Source organism: Pelmatolapia mariae, linkage group LG3_W, assembly GCF_036321145.2.
Source record: "Pelmatolapia mariae isolate MD_Pm_ZW linkage group LG3_W, Pm_UMD_F_2, whole genome shotgun sequence".
Taxonomy (NCBI): domain Eukaryota; kingdom Metazoa; phylum Chordata; class Actinopteri; order Cichliformes; family Cichlidae; genus Pelmatolapia; species Pelmatolapia mariae.
The window spans coordinates 35,660,440-35,684,882 of record NC_086229.1 but is presented as its reverse complement, the minus strand read 5'-3'; the positions used below and the strand labels follow the sequence as shown (position 1 = coordinate 35,684,882).

The following is a 24,443-nucleotide window of genomic DNA, read 5'->3' as shown; positions in this document are numbered from 1 at the left end:
CATATATTTCTGTAAATCTGAGATTCTGAACTACATATACATACAGATTACAGCTGGTAAGTAAATATTATATAATTTCTCTTTAATAAAGACATTATTGGGGTTATTAGAGTTGTCTTTATGAACAAATGAACTAAACACTTACCGAGTGCTTCAGGGATGAGTGTGGTGGCCGTCTTGAGAAAATCAGTGATGTGGGCAGGATCTACAAGCATTTCTAAAAGACACAGAATGTGTTTATGTTCTTGCAGCTCCAGTCATGCTCATTCATGCTGCACGCAATGTTGTAAATATAAAACAAGTTGTATTTTAGACCTAATACAGATTTTTATGATGTATTGAATTGAAATTGCTAATCCAAGCAACCAATGATTTATAAAGAAAAATCCTGAAAAACATCAGGGGTGCACAAACTTTTGCATACCACTGTACGTATACAATGCACAAAACATATACTTATATACAATTTATACTTAGATTTATACTTATAGATTATAACATTTTGAGTCCTTGTTCCTCACTACATCACAGTCATGATATCATGACATTTATAAATAATTTATTTACTGCACATTCTAGGTAACAACTAAGTAGTAAAGTTGGATCTTACGTGATTTTTTGATCCGGATGTCTTGCCTGTGGGTTTGTAACTCCCTTCTGCTCTTCTTCATTTCTGACTGAAGTGCAAATAAAGTCCCCTTTAAAGCCTTACGGGAGACTCTGACCTCTGGCAGTTGTGCATCAATCAGAAATTGCAAGAACGCCCTCACATTTCCAATCCAGATCCTTTTGGTTGTTACAGCATATTTATTCAGATCAGTTGTCCATCTAAAAAAGGCCCACAAACAAACACAAATCAGTAATCAGTTCTTTTATATTATTGAGATCACTGTATCTGGTCTTTAAGTCTGACATCATAAGCCATGTCTGGGCCCAAACTCCGCTGCAGGTCCCTAAGTCAAATGATCACTGCAGCATTACAGAGAGTTGAAAAACTGTCTAAGTTCTTTAATCTGTAATAAAATGATCAGTGTGGATGCTCTACCAGGTGTAACAAGTAAGTTTAACATCCAGGCGTCCATGAAAACAGAATTTATGATATTCAACGGAGTTAAAAGTTAGCAGGGAGTTAGCTTGCTAGCTTCCATCTAAATATAATATACCATGTTCTGACTGAGAGATTTATGAAACAAATTAAAACGTACTGCAATCACTTCCAGCGTAAATGAAGATAAGAAAGTAAAAGCAGCGAGTTTTTTAGGGTTCTGAAGTTGGACTAGCTGGTATATAAAGATGTGCTACATGATCGCTAGTGCGACAAAGCTATGTTAGCATAACATAAACAGTAAAGCTGGCGGACAAACGCTAACGAATGGAGGACTTTTTTTCACTAGATAAAAGTTAATGTAAGAGTGCCCAGTGCCCTAGGGACAAATGCAATCGCATGGCAGGTTGCTGTAAACGGACCAAACTTCAGTCAGGAGAACCACCGAGATCCATCCACAATATGAGGTTAGTCAATAGTATACTGCTGCATGGGCTAGGCTGTAGTTACATCGTAAGGGTTTAAAAACTGAGCTTAATAAAAACCGAGAGAAGCTGACAGTAATCACTGACTGTTTTTAGGGACTTGTTGAGATTAAATAGAACAAGATACAAAGCATTAAAACATGTTAAAAACACAACAGCCTTATTAAATGCAGACCACTTTAGGCCCAGAAGCAGAATTCGTCACATCATCATTTAAAGACCATATTGATATATCACAGAAATTTTAAAAAATGTACTCAGTCAGTCTTTCTCTGTTGTCCATAAATGCAAACGTCATTGCAGGGACTTGATTGTGAGACAGGAAATATGCCCAGGTACGGACATGATAGACCCGTTGTTTGGCATTGTCGATGTCCTTTTTACTTGTCCCACAAATGTGCTGAAACCAAGCATTCAGGACTTTCTCTGTTTAAAATACAGTGTAGTAACAAAATAGCAATTAGAAGTGTCATGACAAACTGATGAAGTACAGAAAACATTCTTCTAATTCAGTTGGTTGACAAGGATATTTGGAAGATATTGCTAATTAGTAGTATCTGTTTAATTAGCAGGAAGTGAGTTCGTACATAGAACAACCAGTTCCAAAAATTCACATTATACTACAGAAGAAAAAAACATTTTTGCTAAATAATTCATACCAAATTTAGGAAGCCGGGCTGTTGGGTCAGGTTTTCTTCTTTCAAATTTCTGGCGCTTTGGGGGGTTGAGAGGTTTAAGGCCAAGTTTATCCTTAGTGGATTTCAGTCTTTTCAGTTTCCTTTTCAGAAGTTGAAGTAACAAATCCTGTTCTTTGCACTTTTTGCACTTCTGATGTTGGACTTGAGCATCATCTGACTGATTGACAGGGGAATGGACTGAGCTGTCTTGTCTAATCTCTGCACGATCTTCATTGGTATCACTGCTATCTATTCGCTCTTCTTGATCACTGCTTTCAGTCAGCTGCTCTATGTCCAGTGAGGTCACCATTGGAGGCTGTGGATTTGAACGTCTGAGAGCTTTGAGGGCTTTCAGATTAGCCAATCGTTTCGCTGTCCTTATTACTTTCTTCTGATCTGATTTCTGAAAGGGTATAAACAATAGGACAAGCAATGTTTGAGAAAGTTTGTGAAACATGTTGCAAAAAATACATTCTAATTTCACAACAAAATGTAAACTATACAAAACACTAACCTCAATATCACAGTGGACATTTTGCAAGTGCTTGTCCAGTCTTATACGGCTTTTAGCTTTACATACTGGACAGTCCAGCCTGCCCCTGTAACTGCATATCACATCCAGTTTTTTACAACTACCACTTTAAATTGTTGCAATGTTTTGTCATATACTTTATGACAGTGACTTACACTGTAGAGCAGTAATTTAGCAGTAAATGTAATTCTTCTTTGTTTACAACATGGTGGTATGTTTTAAAATGCTGCCCAACTGCAACATATGGAATCAAGCATATTGGGCATTCTGTCATCTGACGTGGCATTTTTCCTGTAGAGATGAATACACATCAGAACAGGTGAATTATTTGTTGAATTATTTATAGTTATTTGCCCGCAAGTCTTCAAATTGAGGTGTACACTTCTCAATACTTGACCAAATATTAAAGGAATTAAAAGAAAACCTTGACATAATAAAAAGCCTGCCACTTTTAATAGGTGATTAAAATAAGTTTCAAGTCTTTTGTATTTTTTCTTAAGTTATGGACCAGTTATTTGGAGAACCCACCTGGAATAACTATGGAATGCGATACTAGTGAATGAATTAGTCTTTTAAATTGGTAAAATTAACCCAATCTTTGATCTTATTTTTGAAAATATTATAACCTCTGAATTGTCTCATTACAACTTCTCATTCTCAAAATAAAAGAACCCTTAGATCCCTTCGACCCTTTGGCCTCAAATTGTCCCAGAAGAGCCTGTTCAGGGGTTGGTCTAATTCAGAATGGTAGGTTAATTTGCTACATTTTCTCTGAATTAATGATTGTAATTAAGACACTAAAAGGTGAAAAACATTTATTGATTTTTCAATTCCATCAAGGCGCTTGACATCATTATTTTAAAATACATGTACACATGAATCCTCAGCAGATGCAGCCAATGCTGAACCATTTAAAATGGCTTCATTTGACTTAGAGCTTTCATAACACTTCCGTGAATTTATATTGAACTTAAATAAGGTGATTCCAATTTTTTAAAGCAGTATTTTTCCTGACAGTTGTTTTTTTTTTTAAAAGCTGTCTCTTTCAAAAAATAAATAAGTATAAGTTTTGATAAAGAAATATATGTGTAAATATGCAGTTCCACTAATGTGTATATGAATGTTTACTCACTGTTGAGCTTAACTCCCCTTCACGTCCAAAGGACAAATCTATAGTCTCTCTACAAAATAATGTTTGACTTGTAAAACAATTTGCAGACAGTATGTTTAAAACAAATTCATTATGTGTCTAATCTTAAATTCTTAAAGGTTAAGATGTATACCTCTAAATTCATGATATAATTACAAAATAACTAAAATAATTACTTTGAATGGGGAAATATGTTGTTTAAACTTTTAGTGATATGTATTTATTTGTTGGAATAGTTGTTACTTTGGATACAAGACTTGGAAGAATTGGGGAATAATACTTAAGGATTAGAAGAATTGGAGATTTGAGTGGATGAATAATTGATTTAAATTTCACTTACTTTGAAACAAATTTCTAAAAATGGATTCAGTTTGACTAATCATTACAGAGTCCTTCAGCAAAGAAGAGCTGTTGAAAAAAGATGTTAGTGTGGTTGAATGGCTATTAAAATAAATTCAATAAGTGCTCACAGAGAATTACATATGTCTTAACGTGTGGTGCTACAAGGTATAAAGGTATGAACAAGTATTGCATTTTGTTACTCACTTCTTCCTTGACTGTAGACTTTAATTATGAAAGGCTCCCCCCCCCCCCCCCCCCCACACACACACACACAAGAATGATAATATAAATCACATTAGTGATTTATATACAATACTTGGAATTATAGTATTTAAATGGGACACAAGAGATTAGGGATTTGGATGTTCCAGTTGGAAAGAATTAGTTAATTTTATCTAAACTTACCTTTATGTAATTCCACCATCTTCAATTTAATGAACACTAACAGCTCTGGATATACTCTATGGGGATCTTAGCATTCAGATCTTTCAACCAATCATGCTCTCTGCTTTGGTCATGTGATTTCTTACCAATAATTTGATTGATTTCCACATCTTCCTCTAGGAATTTTGATAGTGTGAAGTATCACTCATTTGGATTTATAACTTAGAATGTCTTTTCAGCATACATTAGTATATATAAATATCCATAGCATAAACATGAGAAAAATGTTCATTTGGAATTACACCCTTTAATACATCAAATAAATCAGTGAATAAATGTAATTAGTCGTTTAGTGTGGGTAAGACTACACATGCTTTATGTAAAGCATTATTTTTGCCTGCTTTATTTATTCTTAGCCACAACACTGGCCATAATTTTCCTAAATCACTCTCAACATAGTCAGGTCACTCTTGGTCCTGGATTGTTGATTACCTGACAGGACAACCACAATAAATGCATCTTCAACACAAGGTGTCTGACAAGGTGATCAGCAACACAGTGGCATCACAAGAGACGGTCCTCTCCCCTTTCTCTTCACCTTCTACATCACAAACTTCAGCTACTGCACAGAGACCTGCCATCATCAGGCGTTTTCTGATGACTCTGTGGTGGTTGGCTGCATCACTGAGGGTGATGAGTGCCAGGCTGTGGCGCACCCCTTTGTCATGTAGTCTGAGCAAAATCCTCTGCAGTTTAAAGTGAAAAAGACCAAAAAATTGATTTTGTACTTTAGGAAGACCAGGAAACCTGTGACCCCTGTTTTAATCAAAGGGGTCAATGCAGACATAGTGGAGCACTGTAAATATAAGTACACACTGAAAATAAACTGGACTGGGTAAAAAACACCACTGCACTCGAGAGGGCCCAAGTAATTTTCTGAGGTGGTTGACGATTTTCTATGAGTTTGTTGTGGCCAGTGCCATCCTCTTTGCTATTGCATGCTGGGGCAGCAGGTTGCAGTTTGCAGATGCCAACTGGCTCAATAAACTGGTCCACAAGGCCGATAATGTTGTGGGACAGTCTGAAACAAGGACAATGCTGGACAATGCCAGCCACCCCATGACGTGCTGGTGACAGGAGTATGCTCAGTGAGAGGCTGAGATTACCCATAATGCCCCACTGAACGACATAAGAAATCTGCCTGTGGATATCTCTGTGCAACTTCTCCAACTAAAGCATAGTACACACTGCCATAGTTATACAGCCTTATTATCTGCACATTCTCTACACAGAAAGTGAAGTTTTATACTTTTACATCACCCCAATGTCAATCACATATATTTAATCTGTGCAATATACTGGGGTATTTAAAATCAGAACTATTTATATCTATTAGAATGATTTTATGACCTTATAAAATATTGTATTTATTTAATTTGGTCAGCTACTGTTCTTACTGTCTTGGAGTGACTGTGAACATAAATTCCTTAGGGATGAATAAAGTATTATTGCCATTCTGATCGTATTTTGATTCACCTATATTTTATTCCAATATATACAGTTTGAATCCCATCAATCTTGTAGCTGGCGCAAAGATGATTTTTCTCATTCTCTTACTTCCGGCTGTTATGGCACATGCCCACAACTCAAAATGGCCTTGTTTTCAGTGTTAATAGTACATGCCTATTATTTGATCCAACAATGAAGCCAACAATGAAACACTGGACTTACTGTATGCCAGCTAGAAGAGGCATACAGTTCAGCACCTCTCCCTCCCTTGGGAAGATCTGATCACAACCTGGTGCACCTTGTCCCTGTGTATGAGCCCTTAGTGCACAGGGAGCCACCAGCCACCCGCACAGTGCATAGATGGTTGGAGGAGAGCGAGGAGGCTCTTAAGGACTCTTTTGTGTCTACTTTGTGGGAGGTGATCTGTGACGACCATGGTGAGGACATCAACATCAATGTAATATTTTGAAAACGCTACATTTGAAAACGGTGCTTTAACGTCTCAGTGCGGACAGTGAAAACTGAGACTTTCTAAAATGATGATGCATGTTAGTCATATGATGCAGTCATGTGACCAATTAAACTAAATCAGTTTTGACAGCCCTATTCAAGATTTATATCAGTCTGTACATGCTCCAGATAGCTTTTCTTCAAATTCTTTAACTGTCATTCACTTTTGCAACTTTGTATTTTTGTGTTACTCGCAGCAACAACTCCACCTCATTCTTAGTCCATTTAAAAAAAGTGGTGCTTTTCCTCAACATTTTGCCGCAACGTTTCAAAAAGCCAGAAAGTAAATAAGCAGCAGACAGAAATGAGGCAGGTCGAATCTTCTTGCATTTCATGCATGAGCAGTACTGGAATGTAAGCATTTTCTGCCCTTTCAATGTGGATGCGCAACTCTGTGAAAACCACTGAAAACGCTAGTTTGGACGTATTGGACGCATTGTGAGAACAGCTGAGAGGATAGTTGGTGTACCACTCCCCTCCCTGCAAGACATCTACACCACCCGCCTTACCCGCAAAGCCATCACAATTGTCAACGATGCAACCCACCCCGCGCACTGTCTGTTCAGCCTCCTGCCCTCCGGAAAAAGATACAGAAGTCTCCGCTCCCGCACTACCAGGCTCACCAACAGCTTCATCCACCAGGCTGTGAGACTGCTGAACTCTCTCCCCTCCCGGCTCCCAGCCAGCAGAACCACCAGACTGGCAGGAGTATAGGAAGACAGACTGGACCCCCCCCCCTCCACACACACACACACACACACACTCCACAACAAGGAAACACTCTCCACATTCCTGACTGGAAACGACTACCTCTGCATTACAATTGCACACACCTGCTGCTATATATTTTTAGTATTTTTAGTATTTTCTTTAGCACTATTTATATTATTTATATTACTATTACTGCTGCTACAGTCTTATGCTGCATTAAAACAAAAACACTTACCAACCACAACCTGGGACTACGTCAAGTAGACTAGTACACTACTTTCCACGGCGCACTGTGGAACACTTTATTATATGTTATGTGTAGGTCCTGTCTTGTTATATCCTGTATGTTACCTAAATGTTGTGCATCTGCACTTTATTGTTGTCTATGTCTACGCATGGGACAGTGTGAAACGTAATTTCAATTCCTTTGTATGGCAAGTACATCTGAAGAAATTGACAAATAAAACTGACTTTGACTTTGACTTTGAGCATTTTCAGACGAAAACGCAGTTTTTAAATCTATCTGGGCTAGTGTGGACGTAGCCTAAAGCTGTCCTCAAGCTGAAGAGACAAATCTCTTCAAATCCAGAGACAAGGAGGAGCTGAGAGGACTGATAAGAAATGGGAAGGACAGCTACAGGCAGAAGATGGGGAACCAGCTTCAGCAAAACAAAGTTTGCGAAGTCTGGAGAGGCCTCAGAACCATCTTGGGCCACAAAGATCAGAATTCTCTGATCAGGGGGAATGTAAATGAACTGAATCATTTCTTTAACAGATTTGATTCCTCTATGAGGCAATTTTCAACATCGGCTGCAGACTCACCCACCACCACTGCTGCTGTTCCACCTCTGACACCTCAGACACTTCATACCTCCTCAACTCACCCTGCTCACTACTACCTACCCCCAACAAAAGCATCCAGCACACATTAACACAAGGCTCCAGCCTGTCTCTCTCAACCACCCAGGTTAGGAGGGAAATGAGGAGGATTAAAACCAAGTTGGCATCAGACCAACTGTGTTGGGTGATGGAGAACATCTCTAACCTGACCCTGAGGCTGGGGAGAGTCCCACAGTTCTGGAAAATCTCCTGTGTTGTACCAGTGCCAAAGACTTCACGCCCCAAGGACCTCAACAGCTACAGGCTGGTGGCTCTGACATCCCACCTAATGAAGACCCTGGAGCCTCGGGTCCTGGCTCAGTTTCGTCACCTGGTAAGCTCATCACTGGACCCACTTCAGCGGATGATACTATCATTCACCTCCTCACCCACCGGTTTGTATATTTGTGCATTTTATATATTTTTTCTCTGTTAATACTGTTCATATGTATATAGTGCTGCAGAACTGTCATCCCTGTTGGACAACATCTGCCACACCATGCAGGAGACGCTGACAGTACTGAACAGCTCCTTCAGTGGCTGCGACACCCACGGTGTGGGATGGAGAGATTTAACAGGTCTTTCCTCCCTACTGCTGTCAGACTCCAGAACAAAGACTTCATCTGATAAAACACACACATCCACACATGTGCAATAGCAATAACATTAAGTGCAATACTCTTTTCTGGCATTGTTGTATTATACTCAGTTGTATATAGCATTTGTATTCCATGTTATTCTAGTGTATATAGTATTTTATTTACCTCTATTGTGTACAGTATCTTATTCTTATCCTATTTAAGTGTTTTTCTAATTATTGCTTTGTATATTCTCACTGTCCACTTTCTGTTGTAACTAAACACATTTTCCCATGTCTGGGACTACTAAAGGTGATCTTATCTTATCTTATCTTATCTTATCCTAACCCAACCCAAGTGTAATAATGAAGACACAGCACATTAACACTGTTAAAGAAAAAAAAACTTTATTAGGCTTCGTTTTAATGTGTGTGTGTGTAATTATATGCATTTCTTGAAATGGAGCAGTAGCAAGACCACCACAAAGAATAAAGTGATTGCAGCAGCAGTGATGAGAAGCATACAACAGGTCCATGAATCAATTAATCTCCAACATGTGCACCTAAAAGTAAGTTTATGAAAAGAAAGTGCACATAGATTACTCAAATAAATTTTATATATTATGGAAAACATTGGTGGATTAAGAAGAGACAAACTGCACTTGCCTGCAGGGTTCTCTTGTAGGAAACTCATCTTGTGGGCTCTGAAGTTGAGCAAAGGTTGAGTGATTGTGAGCAACATTTTGCAGCCGTATTTCCACTGCATGAAGGGCAAAAGACATTTTAGTTCAGACCACTGAATCTGAGAAATCAACAGGTGTAGATCTCACACACTGGAACATACCTGACATTCTCAAAGTCAGATTAAGAAGGAACAAAAGACCCTACGTTTCCAAAGATAACCTGCATACAGAGGAAATATACATTAGTATCCTGGAAGGATTAGTAATTGCTATTCAAGATCTATAAATTAAAGTGGAAAAATTGGAAGAATTATTGGTTTGTATTCTAAAATTGGAAGCTTTAGAGACTTTGTTTAAAAAAAAAAATAACAGAGTCATTTGAATAGGACCAAAATCACACTTCTCAGGACTTCTGCTCACATCAGTGTTGATTAGCAAATCAAATAATCCATTACTAAACTAACTTGAAATCAAGGATGGTTTGTTTGGAATTTTATATGTAATTAATCTCACAAACCTAATTAATGGCATTTACATATCATCCTTTAGGTATGTTGTTAGTGTACCTCCATTTTAATCTGGAATTACACTTTGTCAAAGATATCAATGAACTATATTTATAAAGTGTTGTTTTAATATATAGTTAGAAATTGGATTGTTAATCTAAACTCCTTCAAGTAATCTGCAGGGCTATCAGTACAAAAAGAACATGAGCACAATGTTGGAAGCATTAGTGATTTATATTCTATAACTGGATGGACAAGAGATTAATATCATAAAAATGAAAGCATTAGTGATTTTGATTGAACTTACCTTGAAACAAATCTTTTCCAGTCTGCTGTACTCTTACCATACTCTGACACCACTGCCCCTCCCACCCAAACTCATGACTACACAGATCTTTCAGCCAATCACGTTATTAATTTTGCCTATAATACAAGGTACTTGTATTATAGGCAAAAAAAAAAGGAATTGAAGATGATTCACTTGGAGTCTTTTCTGTAATTATAATAAATAACAGTCAATTAATGTGTTTTGTGAATCTTATTAAATGGTCTGTATTCGTATAGCGCTTTACGTAGTCCCTGGGGTGCACTGACAGAGGCGAAGCTGCCGGACACTGGCCCCACCAGGCCCTCTGACCACCACCAGTAGTCTTGCCCCAAGACACAACGACCGAAACAGTCCGAGCCGGGGGTCGAACCGCAACCTTCCGATTACAGGATGAGCTGCCAACTCTTGAGCCATGATCGCTCCAATATAACTTTAATCTGGAATTACACATTTTCAAAGAAATGAATAAACTACCATGACTGTTGTTTTTTCCCATCCTCCATCAGTGTGAGAAAGAAAACACAGGATTTTGCCGTTGAACAACAAGAACTTTATTGAACTTTATCTGAACATTGTTGTATATGAACATCTGTGTGCAGGTGCATGCATGCTTGTGTGTGTGTAGCTATGTTTGTGTGTCTTTATTGGCAGTCATTTTCCTTTCCATCAGCAACATCGTCTGCCTGCAAAGGCAAATGAAGAGAGGAGATTCTTAGTATTTGTTGCAGTAACTCATTTCATCTGATATTTCATTTCTTGTTGGCTGTGTTACTCTGTTAACTTACATTCACTGGCACACCATCATTGCTGGACTGAGGCTCTTTAATGGCTTCAGAAATCTCCAACTTCCTAGTTTCATCCTGTGACTTTAGGTCATCTTTTTCCACCAGTGGTGGTTTATTGCTTTTCACAGGGTGCTCAGGAATTAGAATCCTCGGTCTTCTAGCCATTTTCCTCTTCTTGTAAGGAGCCCACTTGACTAAGGACTTGCAATACTGTGTTGAAAGAGAAAATATTTTTAAAAATACATAAAATAAAAACAAAAACATTAAATACAGTTAAGGTGTTTGGTGCACATAGCGTGGCATGTTTCCAAAGACACACTGCATACAGAGGACATCAGCACAATGTTGGAAGCATTAGTGATGTATATTATATAACTGGAATGTCCAGGGACAGGGATGAAAATTATGGAAGTTTAGCTATTTGTATTGTATCATTGGAAGGACTAAGGATTAGGATCATAACAAAATGAAAGAGTTAGTGGTTAGGATCGCACTTACCTTGAAACAAATCTTTGCCAGTCTGCTGTACTCTCACCACACGCTGACGTTAATGCTCCTCCCCCCAAAGTTCATGACGAGAAAGATCTTTCAGCCAATCACACGATCTAATTTGCCAACATAGTTGAGGGTACCAATACTTGGAATGGAAGACGACTCGTTTGGAATCTTTTCTGTAATTGAAATAGACTAAAATTAAATTAAATTAAATTAATATCTTAACAGCTTTTAGGAATTTTGTTAGTGCAATGTTTAACTCTTTTGAAATCACACCTTGTTAAAATGATCTTTGATTCTCGAAATTCTTGCTGGTAGATACTCCAATAAAATAACTTCAAACAGACGTGTTTATGAACTTATTGGCAGCAGTACACTAACTACATGTAAGTAAAAATTAACAACTGCAGGAACGTAACAGTTTAATAGAATTTGTAGATAACAATTTATAATTAGACTAATTACTTATCTGGCTATTGGACATACAAAGTTATGTTGCAATGTAGGAAAAAATTATAAGTACAGCATAATAGTTGGTGCTGATGTCAGAGATAAACCATGGTGAAAGGCATTGCCATCTGATCAGTGTGATGTGGAGATTAGGAGACAGGAAAACAATGACATTTAAAATAGACATAGAAAAGAAAATACTACAAAGGAAATAGTATTATGAATAGAACATTTTGAATCTCTTGGCGTTTGACGGAGGTGGTTGCACTTTCTCCTTCTCCCTCTCCCTTATCTTTCCTGTTTGGCTTCTCATGTCTTTTGTATGGTCTTTCTTATTCTCTAACCCTGAGAGAGTCTCCCAGACTTGTTTTCTGTAAACCTAAAGAAGAATTATGGATTTTATCAACTGGTCCCTTAACGAGACTGACAAACTCCTGGTTGGAGCTGGCTCGGACCTGGCTTATAGAAGAACAAGAAGCGGCTACAGCTGTTCAAAATCCCACAAGGCTGGCCGACAAGACAGACGATGGGCAGGGCTGTGAGTACTCAGACTGTGTTTTTTTGACACAATATGGATAAGATCTTGGAAAAGCTCATGGCTCTGCTACATGGATAAGATTTTGGAGAAGAACAACAGGAATTGAGAAACCTGATGACCAGTGACGGATATTAGAGCATCTATAAATTGGAAGCAGTTTGCTCGCACTAACCAAAACAACTACCATCTTCACCTCATGCCGCCCCCTTGTCACCGACTGGATGCATAAGGCAAAAGCTGACGGGAATAACAATTCTCCTTTGATAACAAGACCGTTTATTGTATCTCCCTCCTCATTCAAGACCACCCGCGTCAACCGAAGATTGTTGACTTTTACGTAACCAAGTGAAAGGAAACTTTCTCTCGGCAGGACACACACACACTCACACTCACACTCACACAGACCTACACTTCCCCCCACCTCCCCACCCCCTCCAAATGCCTTCGAAGCTTATGTCTTCTATGTTGTGAGATGTGATGATTCATGTACTGAGGTGTTTCTTTCTGTTCTCAAACTGATCTCCCTGTGTGAGCTCAGACTGGGGGGAGTTCTTTTTTCTCCTCGTCTTTCCTCGTGTTGTGGATTTTCCATTGTTATGCGTCTCTGTCCTGTCTTCCCCATGTTATATTTGTGTAATGTATGTATGTTCGGAAGGGTAAGATGGCGCTGGCAAAAGGTCGGCAGCCTTAAACCAATTTCCTTCGGGGTCAACCTTTGGTATCAATAAAGTTTTATTGAATTGAATTGATATGCAGACAGAATCCCAGCTGGTCACAGCACATGGCAGCCCCTCTGTGAGCCTGGTAGTGGTGGAGGTTTCTTCCTGTTAATAGGGAGGTTTTCATTACGACTGTTACCATAGGTGTTGCTCACAAAGGCCATAGTCATGTTGTTCTGTTTTCTTGATATTGTTGTAAGGGTCGTTACCTTTCAAAGCAGCTTGAAGAAACTGTTGGTGGAATTTGGCACTATATGGCACTAAACAAAACTGAATTGAATTGAGTTCACATCCTGCAATGAATAATCAATCACCAACCAATTAGATATATATTTCTGACTAATCTTGACCTCTTAACTGTGTGTGTGTGTGTGTGTGTGTGTGTGTGTGTGTGTGTGTCTGTGTGGTGGTCATGTTTGTATGTCTTGCCTAGCATTTATTTTTCTTTCCCATAATTAGAACTCCTCGGCAGCAAAGACAAATTTATGGTGGCGATTCTAAGTGTCTTTTGCAATCTTTTTTTTTTTTTATTAATGATTTGTTGTGTTTCTGCTCCCTGAATTTACAGTGGATGGAACATCATTGCTCGGAAACTGAGACCCCTGAAGAGCTGCAACAACCTCCCTGGTTCCAGCTTGATCCACTAACTCTGATTGGAGAACCTTCAAATAAATCCATCTTCTCCATCTTCTCCTAAAAGGTAACAACATGGACTCCTAATTCAAGCCTGTTTCCACTGCCACTCCCCCAAAGTTTGCTGTTATACAACAACCGTTCAGCAAATAAGAGCACTGAATTCTGCTGTCTTTTATAGGATACTGGATCTTGGAAAATAGGAATACCCATTAGGAATTTTATGTGTAACTAATACAACTAATTTAATAACAAGATTTGCACAGCTACCATTAGGAATCATTTTATTTGAAATTATACCTTGTAAAAGAAATCAATAAACTTTGACTCTGTACTATTAAATAAAATGTTGCACAACTGCCCAATTTTTTTCTCACTAAGCTGCTAATATTATTATTAGTAGTATTTATATTATTAATCATGATCAGATAACTTTATTAATCCCAAAAAGGGCCATTTTTGTCTGCTCATTCACACAACCTATAAAAATTAATAACCACAAATATGAATCCAAACGACCCCTGTCAGCATTTAGTACTCTAACAGCTAAAGATTAGTACAAATATATTACATTGCATCTTTTACTTAGTCTTGGGAACAACAATGAGCATCACATTTGGATTCACCTTTGGTTTTCTTTTCTTGTCTGCAGTTTGAACCACCATAAATCTTGATGTTACACAAACTTTGACATCCCGCATTAACCCAGTGTGAGAATGAAGACTACGTATTTTGACATTGAACAACAAAATCTTTATTGTCTTTTGCTCAGTGGTTTGTGGATGAACTCATGAAAAGTTGTTGTTGTAATAAAGCAGTAGCAAAATGATCACGTAGAGTGCAATGATCGCAAAAACAGCAATGAGGATTATCCACATGAACAGTTTGTCCAAATGTCCACATCTGCACCTGAAAGTTATCAGTTTATACAAACAAAATGTAAACATCATTGGATTTATTATAATGTGTAAAATATCAGTGTATAAGAGAAATTGCTCTTGCCTGCAACGTTCTGCTACAGGATGTTCAGCCTGGTGACTCTGGATCTGACCAACAGGTGCTATATTGGGAGCAACGCATTGCTTCTGCATTTCCACTGCAGGAATTACAAATGACATTCCAGGAGCATCAGTTGGGACCACTCAATCTCAGAAATCAAAGAGGTGTAGATCTAACACACTAGCACATACCTGAGATTTTCACAGGAGCAATAAGAAGGAACAAAAGACCCAATTTCCAAAGATAAGCTGCACACAGAGGAAATATGCATTAGTATCTTGGAAGGATTAGTAATTTCTATTCAATAAGTGGAAGATCTATGAATTAAAGTGAAAAAATTGGAATTGAAAGAATTATTATTGATTTGTATTCTAAAATTGGAAGCTATAGGGATAAGGATTTTTAAAAAAAAATAGAATTAGTCATTTGGATAGAAGGAATTGTGATTAGACTTACCGTTTACCAAATCACACCTCTCGGGACTTCTGGTGACATCACTCTGACATCACTCTTGATTAGCAAATCAGACAATCCATTTCTGCAACACATTGCAGGACACTGTAACTTGGAATCAGGGATGATTTCTTAGGAATTTTGTGTAATTAATTCAACAAACCTAATGAATTGCTTTTGGTTATCATCCTTTAGGAATCTTATTAGTGTACTATAACTTTAATCTGGAATTACAAAGAAAAGAATAAACATTTTTTTGAATAAAGGATTGTTTGAATCCACAGTTAAAATGGGACTTTTTATCTATAGTGATTCAGGTAGTCAGTAGGTATACAATAGTATTATATAAGAAGTACATTACAATGCTGCTCCTCAAGTTGTGATTCAGCTGCAAATCTTTGCATTATATTCTTTGTGAATACCATGACTGTTGACTTTTCCCATCCTCCATCAGTGTGAGAAAGAAAACACAGGATTTTGCCGTTGAAGAACAAGAACTTTATTGAACTTTATCTGAACATTGTTGTATATGAACATCTGTGTGCAGGTGCATGCATGCTTGTGTGTGTGTAGCTATGTTTGTGTGTCTTTAATGGCAGTCATTTTCCTTTCCCATCTGCAACATCGTCTGCCTGCAAAGACAAATGAAGAGAGGAGTTTCTTAGTATTTGTTGTAGTAACTCATTTCATCTGATATTTAATTTCTTGTTGGCTGTGTTACTCTGTTAACTTACATTCACTGGCACACCATCATTGCTGGACTGAGGCTCTTTAACGGCTTCAGAAATCTCCAACTTCCTAGTTTCATCCTGTGACTTTAGGTCATCTTTTTCCACCAGTGGTGGTTTATTGCTTTTCACAGGGTGCTCAGGAATTAGAGTCCTCGGTCTTCTATCCATTTTCCTCTTCTTGTAAGGAGCCCACTTGACTAAGGACTTGCAATACTGTGTTGAAAGAGAAAATATTTTTAAAAATATATAAAATATAAACAAAAACATTAAATACAGTTAAGGTGTTTGGTGCACATAGCGTGGCATGTTTCCAAAGACACACTGCATACAGAGGACATCAGCACAATGTTGGAAGCATTAGTGATGTATATTATATAACTGGAATGTCCAGGGACAGGGATGAAAATTATGGAAGTTTAGCTATTTGTATTGTACCATTGGAAGGACTAAGGATTAGGATCATAACAAAATGAAAGAGTTAGTGGATTGCACTTACCTTGAAACAAATCTTTGCCAGTTTGCTGTACTCTCACCACACACTGACGTTATTGCTCCTCCCACCAAAGTTCATGACAAGACAGATCCTTCAGCCAATCACACGATCTAATTTGCCAACATAGTTGAGGGTACCAGTATTTGGAATGGAAGATGACTCCTTTGGAATCTTTTCTGTAATTGAAAAAACTAAATGTAATTAAATTAATATCTTAACAGCTTTTGGGAATCTTATTAGTGCAACATTTAACTCATTTGAAATCACAGCTTGTTAAAGTGATATTTGATTCTCAAAATTCTTGCTGGTAGATATATAACTTCCAACAAAAAACATAAAATAATAGTTGGTGCTGATGTCAGAGATAAACTAGGGTGAAAGGCATTACCATCTGATCAGTGTGATGTGGTGGAGAACGTAGGTGGAATGATCGACACTAACAATGACAGAAAAAAGAATTTTTATCCAGTTATTGGAGTGTCTGTTAATGGAAGTGAATAAATTGATCTCACCTGTTAAAAGGGAGGTTTTCCTTTCCACTGTCCCCAAAGCCTTTGCTCTTGATGGCCATCATCAGTTTTTTCCTGTTTTCTTAATATTATTTTCGGGTCTTAACCTGAAATTAAGCAGCTTGAGACATCTGTTGGTGTGATTTGTCACTATATAAACAAAATTGAATTGAATTGCATTCACATCTGACAATGAATACTCAATCACCAACTAATTAGATGTCTTTTTCTGACTAACTTTTTCACGGTCAGGACCTGGTAGCAGTGTCGCTGCAATTCTGGTGTCCGACCACGTGTCTGGTGGTAGCGAAGGAGCTATGGTGGACTGCCATGTAGCAGTTCCGATGGGCAATGGCGAAGCACGGCAGGTGGTTTGTGATGAGCAGGCCATGCTGGACGTGGATGTCCCTCCTGTGCTCTGACCTCCAGCTCCGACTGAGCAGGTCACTGGGGCGCGCTGACCTCCAGCTCCGACTTTGCGGGCCATTCCTGCATGCTGACCCTCTTGGGCAGAGCGGGCCCCTCTGGTAGCGCCGCAGCTGCAGACAGTTTATCCAATGGTGATGATGGTGTAGCAGCTGCAGGCGGGGGAGATGGTGGTGGAGCAGACTGCCGGTAGATTTGGCGGTGATGTATCAGCAACAGGCAGGTGAAGTGATGGTGGCGTGGTTATGGCAGGCAGTTCAGAGGTTGTGGAGGCGTTCAACTGAGGTGAAATATGACTGCTCAGTTTGGGCAATGGCAGCGATATACAATCCTCAGCAAAACTTTCTAGCTTCTCTTGTTGCTTCTCAATCTTCTTCATCCTTTTCTTCTTTTCTTTTGTGTTAATCCAGCTAATGTTATTAATGACATCTACATATCATCCTTTAGCAGCCTTGTCTGTATAAAATGTGAGTTATTTGGAATTACAAGGAAATCCATGAATAATGATTGGCAAGCAAACAAAGACACACAATTTTCAAATTGAACAGAAAAGTTTTTATTATTGCATTTGGCATTTGTTGTCAAGAACTTATGTATATCAGTATTTGTCTTTTTTTTTTTAAGTTAAAAGTAAAAAATAAAACCAATTGTTAAACATAACAAAAAGACCTCACATGACCAAAATGATTAAAATAAATATATAAAAAAAGAAACAGTCAGAGTGTCTGTATAAAATAAGTAAACAACAAAAAACCTCACATGATCACAACGTTTTCAAAAATGTAGTAAAACAAACATCAAAGTAAAATCAAAAACAACCGAAAAACTCTTTTCCTCTGAGTCTTTGTATGGCTTTTTGTCTTTTGTTGGTATCTTTAGGTGGGTCATTGTTCTTGTTACTTCTGAGCATCTTTGGACTTAACAGCTGTCTTGCAGTCAGGCTCTTTGGTCTTTTTCTTTCTTGCTTGTTGCCTTCTTGCTTTGTTTCTTTGCTTTCATCACACTTTGTCAAAGACCTTTTCTGCGTTAGAGACCTTTTCCTCTTTTTTGGGTGTGCCAATGGAGACTCATAGCTAGTCCAAGGGCCATCTTCTTTTACTCTAACTGTGTCTTTGTTTTTAATTGTTCCTTCTGCTCTCAAATGGCCTTTTTCCTTGGTAGTCGTCTTTGTCTGTGGTTCATTTTTATCTCTGCCTATGTCCTCTCTGTTCAAAGCTTTGATTTTTTTCTGTAGTTTTTCTCACTAGTCCACTGGAAACGTCTTGGTCTCTGTCTGTTGTGTTCACCAAGGGACCATTTTCATCTTCAGGTTTGTCTTCTTCATTATCAGTAGTCACTTTTTGTATACTGTTTTCATTTTCACTCAAGCTTTCTGGCCTCAAGGCTTCATTGTCTTCATCTCTTGTCTCTGTCTGTGTTTGGTTCACACCCTCTGTTGTTTCGTTTGGTCTTACAGCTTTTTGCATTTTTCTTTGGATTGCAATTCTTTCTGACATAATTTTAGGAGATTCCCAACATGTATTCTTCTTTTTAAGAAATTGAGTACGACTATAGAAATGTCCTGTGTCCTTTGTGGCTTTTCCTTTTTCTTTAGCATTATCTTTACCTTTGGTGGATCCCAATGTACCTGCTGCTGTAAGGTCAATGTGTTTAGAGTTATCATCATAATCTTCACCTTCACTACTCTCTGTAGTCACCATCCCTGGCATATCTTCATCACCTGTTGTGTCTTCTTCTACCCTCACTCCTGCTCTTCCCCTGCCACTCTGTTTATGTGGATGTTTTCCAGATGTGTTTCTTGCTGCCGGGTCAATGACTTTCCTGACTTCATTGTTACTTTCATCTTTGCTGCTGTCTGTGTCATTGGTGTTTGCATGCAGTTTGGTCTTCTTTTTCACAATTTCTCCTCTTGTGGCATTTTGACTAGACTTTCTTTTCTTCAGTCCAGCATATCTTCTCTCCAACACATCTTCATTGTCTTCTGAGGTTGTAGATTCCTCAGAGTCTCTGCTTCTATTGTTCACAGCAAGTGCCTTTGCAGCATTGTTGCGGCACTTGAAGGCTTCGTCAAAGTTTAAATCTGCCTCATAAAATCTCGCCGCAGTTGCATCAGAATGGCACATCATCCGATGGACTTGTACCTTGCTTTGGGTTCCCAAGGATCTCCCACTCTACAAATGTAAACATTAAATAATGTTATTAACATTTGACATTTTCAAGATTTGCAGAGCTAAGGACAGAACCACAAAAAGAAATACAACAGAAGACAATATAAAGAAAAAGAAATGTCCTTTCAACATTAAAACACTGGGAGTAGAACCCTTTTTTTAAACTAAGGGTGACTGTTTCATATCATCCCTCTAAAACAGGGGTGTCCAAACTTTTTTCGCTGAGGGCCACATACATAAAAATATAGGACGGGCTGGGCCACTTACTAGAAATTAGGTATATAACCTTTACTGATTTAAAAATCACTTAAAAATGGTCAAATGTGTTATATTGTTGAATATAATTAAAGACAAAGCTGCCTTCATCACAGCTTTCCATAAATGGATCTTTATTGATTTATGCAGAAAAAGCTTTGGTAGCTCATTCTCAGAACAGCAGCCTCAGATTTCTTCTTAGAGGGAATATTTACAGCACAGAGAAAAAACAATAAAGGGGAAAATGGGACGGGTACATTTCAAGTTTGTTATTTAAGTTATTAGGCTTAGCAACACACCTATTAACGTTCGTTTGAAACTGTTATCAACATTAACAGACTGAACTGGACTTAATAACAGGAGCGCATATAATTTTAGTAAATTATTCTAGTGAGTATCAGCTGCGCTGGGTATGTAAATCGGGCCATCCAGCTGCGGTGCTGATCCGACGCCACTCGTGCCAAAAATCCGGACAAATGTCACTTGATCAAGGAGCAAATCTGCATCAGATGAGATCAGCTGACTTTGCATGTGCGTGCGCTGTGCACAGCGGTGTGTACTCTGTGTGTTAACAAGAAAAACACATATAAGAAGCAGGGTAGTGACAGAATCGATGCGCATTATTGATATTTGAAGCACGTGTACCTGCACATTAACACACGGGTACTGTGGAATATATTTTTTACTCACCTAAAGTGCTCGTGCTCTCGTCCACTCCCTGCAAAAAATTAGCAGCTGTGTGGTGTCTGTGGCATCGGTGCTCTCATCGCATGCGATGGAGTAAAAATCAAGAGCACAGCTTTATCAAACAGCTGCAGTTTAATGTTGGCTGACGAGTCTTCAATGCGTCGCACAACTGGATTTCTGGACATGCTGACGTTGTTGAAGTCCTGCACTTTTTCCGGGCACATTATTTCGGTGACTTTAACGAGGCCGTGTTTTATGAGGTCTCCATCCCGACCTCATATTGGAGCCTTTTCCTGGACAATTTGAGCACGAAAAAAATACTGTTGCTGACCCTGCAGGAGAGCTACCATTTGCTTTAATTTCTGCTCTCGCTCAGCACCAGTGTAGGATGCATAGGGAAGATGTTTGGTTTCATAATGACGTCGTACATTATACTCTTTCATAACTGCCACAGTTTCAGTGCAGATCAAACAGATACACGTCCCCATGATTTCTTTGAAGAAATATTCACTCTCCCACCTTGTCTGAAATTTTCTGCACTCACTTTCTACCTTTCGCTTCTTCGGTTCTGCCATGTTTGGTAACTTGGGGGGAAATTTCTTCTGTGATTGTCCTTTTTGGTGGAGCAACTGCGTTGATCAACAGCAGCTCCCCCTGGTGTTAAAACTAAGAAGTGCAATACACTCTAGCAAAAGTTGAAGTGCGGGCCATATTCTATTCAATTTATAAAATTACTTGCGGGCCAATTAAAACTGGACCGCGGGCCGCAATTGGCCCGCGGGCCGGACTTTGGACATGCCTGCTCTAAAAGGATAGGAAGGGAAAAACAGTGAATCACCATAAAGTGGAAACTACTCACAAAAGTGCTGATGCTGCTCCTAATCATAGAGAAGGTTGGTTTTCCTGGAATACCAAACTTCCTCCATGCATCTTGAAATGAAGTCAACATCCTACAATAAGGCCCTCCATGAGTGTTGGCAAAAATCAATTGTGATGATCCACCAGGGTATCTGTGGCGGTGGTACGCAAAGCGGTGAAACCATATGTATTCGTCTTTCGTTAGGGGAACAAGTGCATGGCCAAATGTTTCTTTGGTCTTGTGCTCTTTTACCTGTAAAAGAATCAGCAACTAAATAACATTGCACACAGTCATTGATGTCGCTGGTAAGAAAGAATCTTTAATCAGAGAGAAAAAATAATTTCTTAATGATTTTACTCTGATTATCCGCCGGCCATCATCATCCACTTCAGCAGTGCCAACTTCCTCAACTGTCATATTTGATATGACGCCTCTTCTGTGCCCAGTTGTGCAGATGACAAATCCAGCCAGAAGACCATAGAACCAGTCTAGGTTCTCAGTTGTGGGATTTTTCTCAAGAACGACTATTGAGTAACATAGAGGTTGCACGGTAAGACACAAGGGATAGGGGAGTATATCCCTTATATTGCTATATACTCCCCCTAATATAATCCTATATAAACATCACAAATGCTACTGTTTGTATATGTATTATATATTTGAACAAAAATCAAAAGTCCAACAAGTGATTATAAATGAGCAGTCTGTTATAATTGAAAGCAAAACGTTCTGTCATATATTTCTGTAAATCTGAGATTCTGAACTACATATACATACAGATTACAGCTGGTAAGTAAATATTATATAATTTCTCTTTAATAAAGACATTATTGGGGTTATTAGAGTTGTCTTTATGAACAAATGAACTAAACACTTACCGAGTGCTTCAGGGATGAGTGTGGTGGCCGTCTTGAGAAAATCAGTGATGTGGGCAGGATCTACAAGCATTTCTAAAAGACACAGAATGTGTTTATGTTCTTGCAGCTCCAGTCATGCTCATTCATGCTGCACGCAATGTTGTAATATAAAACAAGTTGTATTTTAGACCTAATACAGATTTTTATGATGTATTGAATTGAAATTGCTAATCCAAGCAACCAATGATTTATAAAGAAAAATCCTGAAAAACATCAGGGGTGCACAAACTTTTGCATACCACTGTACGTATACAATGCACAAAACATATACTTATATACAATTTATACTTAGATTTATACTTATAGATTATAACATTTTGAGTCCTTGTTCCTCACTACATCACAGTCATGATATCATGACATTTATAAATAATTTATTTACTGCACATTCTAGGTAACAACTAAGTAGTAAAGTTGGATCTTACGTGATTTTTTGATCCGGATGTCTTGCCTGTGGGTTTGTAACTCCCTTCTGCTCTTCTTCATTTCTGACTGAAGTGCAAATAAAGTCCCCTTTAAAGCCTTACGGGAGACTCTGACCTCTGGCAGTTGTGCATCAATCAGAAATTGCAAGAACGCCCTCACATTTCCAATCCAGATCCTTTTGGTTGTTACAGCATATTTATTCAGATCAGTTGTCCATCTAAAAAAGGCCCACAAACAAACACAAATCAGTAATCAGTTCTTTTATATTATTGAGATCACTGTATCTGGTCTTTAAGTCTGACATCATAAGCCATGTCTGGGCCCAAACTCCGCTGCAGGTCCCTAAGTCAAATGATCACTGCAGCATTACAGAGAGTTGAAAAACTGTCTAAGTTCTTTAATCTGTAATAAAATGATGTGGATGCTCTACCAGGTGTAACAAGTAAGTTTAACATCCAGGCGTCCATGAAAACAGAATTTATGATATTCAACGGAGTTAAAAGTTAGCAGGGAGTTAGCTTGCTAGCTTCCATCTAAATATAATATACCATGTTCTGACTGAGAGATTTATGAAACAAATTAAAACGTACTGCAATCACTTCCAGCGTAAATGAAGATAAGAAAGTAAAAGCAGCGAGTTTTTTAGGGTTCTGAAGTTGGACTAGCTGGTATATAAAGATGTGCTACATGATCGCTAGTGCGACAAAGCTATGTTAGCATAACATAAACAGTAAAGCTGGCGGACAAACGCTAACGAATGGAGGACTTTTTTTCACTAGATAAAAGTTAATGTAAGAGTGCCCAGTGCCCTAGGGACAAATGCAATCGCATGGCAGGTTGCTGTAAACGGACCAAACTTCAGTCAGGAGAACCACCGAGATCCATCCACAATATGAGGTTAGTCAATAGTATACTGCTGCATGGGCTAGGCTGTAGTTACATCGTAAGGGTTTAAAAACTGAGCTTAATAAAAACCGAGAGAAGCTGACAGTAATCACTGACTGTTTTTAGGGACTTGTTGAGATTAAATAGAACAAGATACAAAGCATTAAAACATGTTAAAAACACAACAGCCTTATTAAATGCAGACCACTTTAGGCCCAGAAGCAGAATTCGTCACATCATCATTTAAAGACCATATTGATATATCACAGAAATTTTAAAAAATGTACTCAGTCAGTCTTTCTCTGTTGTCCATAAATGCAAACGTCATTGCAGGGACTTGATTGTGAGACATGAAATATGCCCAGGTACGGACATGATAGACCCGTTGTTTGGCATTGTCGATGTCCTTTTTACTTGTCCCACAAATGTGCTGAAACCAAGCATTCAGGACTTTCTCTGTTTAAAATACAGTGTAGTAACAAAATAGCAATTAGAAGTGTCATGACAAACTGATGAAGTACAGAAAACATTCTTCTAATTCAGTTGGTTGACAAGGATATTTGGAAGATATTGCTAATTAGTAGTATCTGTTTAATTAGCAGGAAGTGAGTTCGTACATAGAACAACCAATTCCAAAAATTCACATTATACTACAGAAGAAAAAAACATTTTTGCTAAATAATTCATACCAAATTTA

General features: G+C 38.3%; 1 long non-coding RNA gene across 2 annotated transcripts in view; it reads left to right on the top strand.

Moving 5' to 3' along the window:
* LOC134624448 (uncharacterized) overlaps positions 1–14,647 on the top strand; it is a 32,507-nt gene extending 17,860 nt beyond the window's left edge. Inside the window, exons 3-4 of one of the 2 annotated variants that reach the window (XR_010093557.1) lie at positions 13,874–14,005; positions 14,591–14,647. This is a non-coding gene — a long non-coding RNA (uncharacterized LOC134624448). Of the gene's footprint in view, positions 1–13,873; positions 14,006–14,119; positions 14,174–14,590 lie in introns of those variants that run through there. The other variant, XR_010093555.1, reaches the window with a different exon arrangement.
* Positions 14,648–24,443: the final 9,796 nt, after the last annotated feature.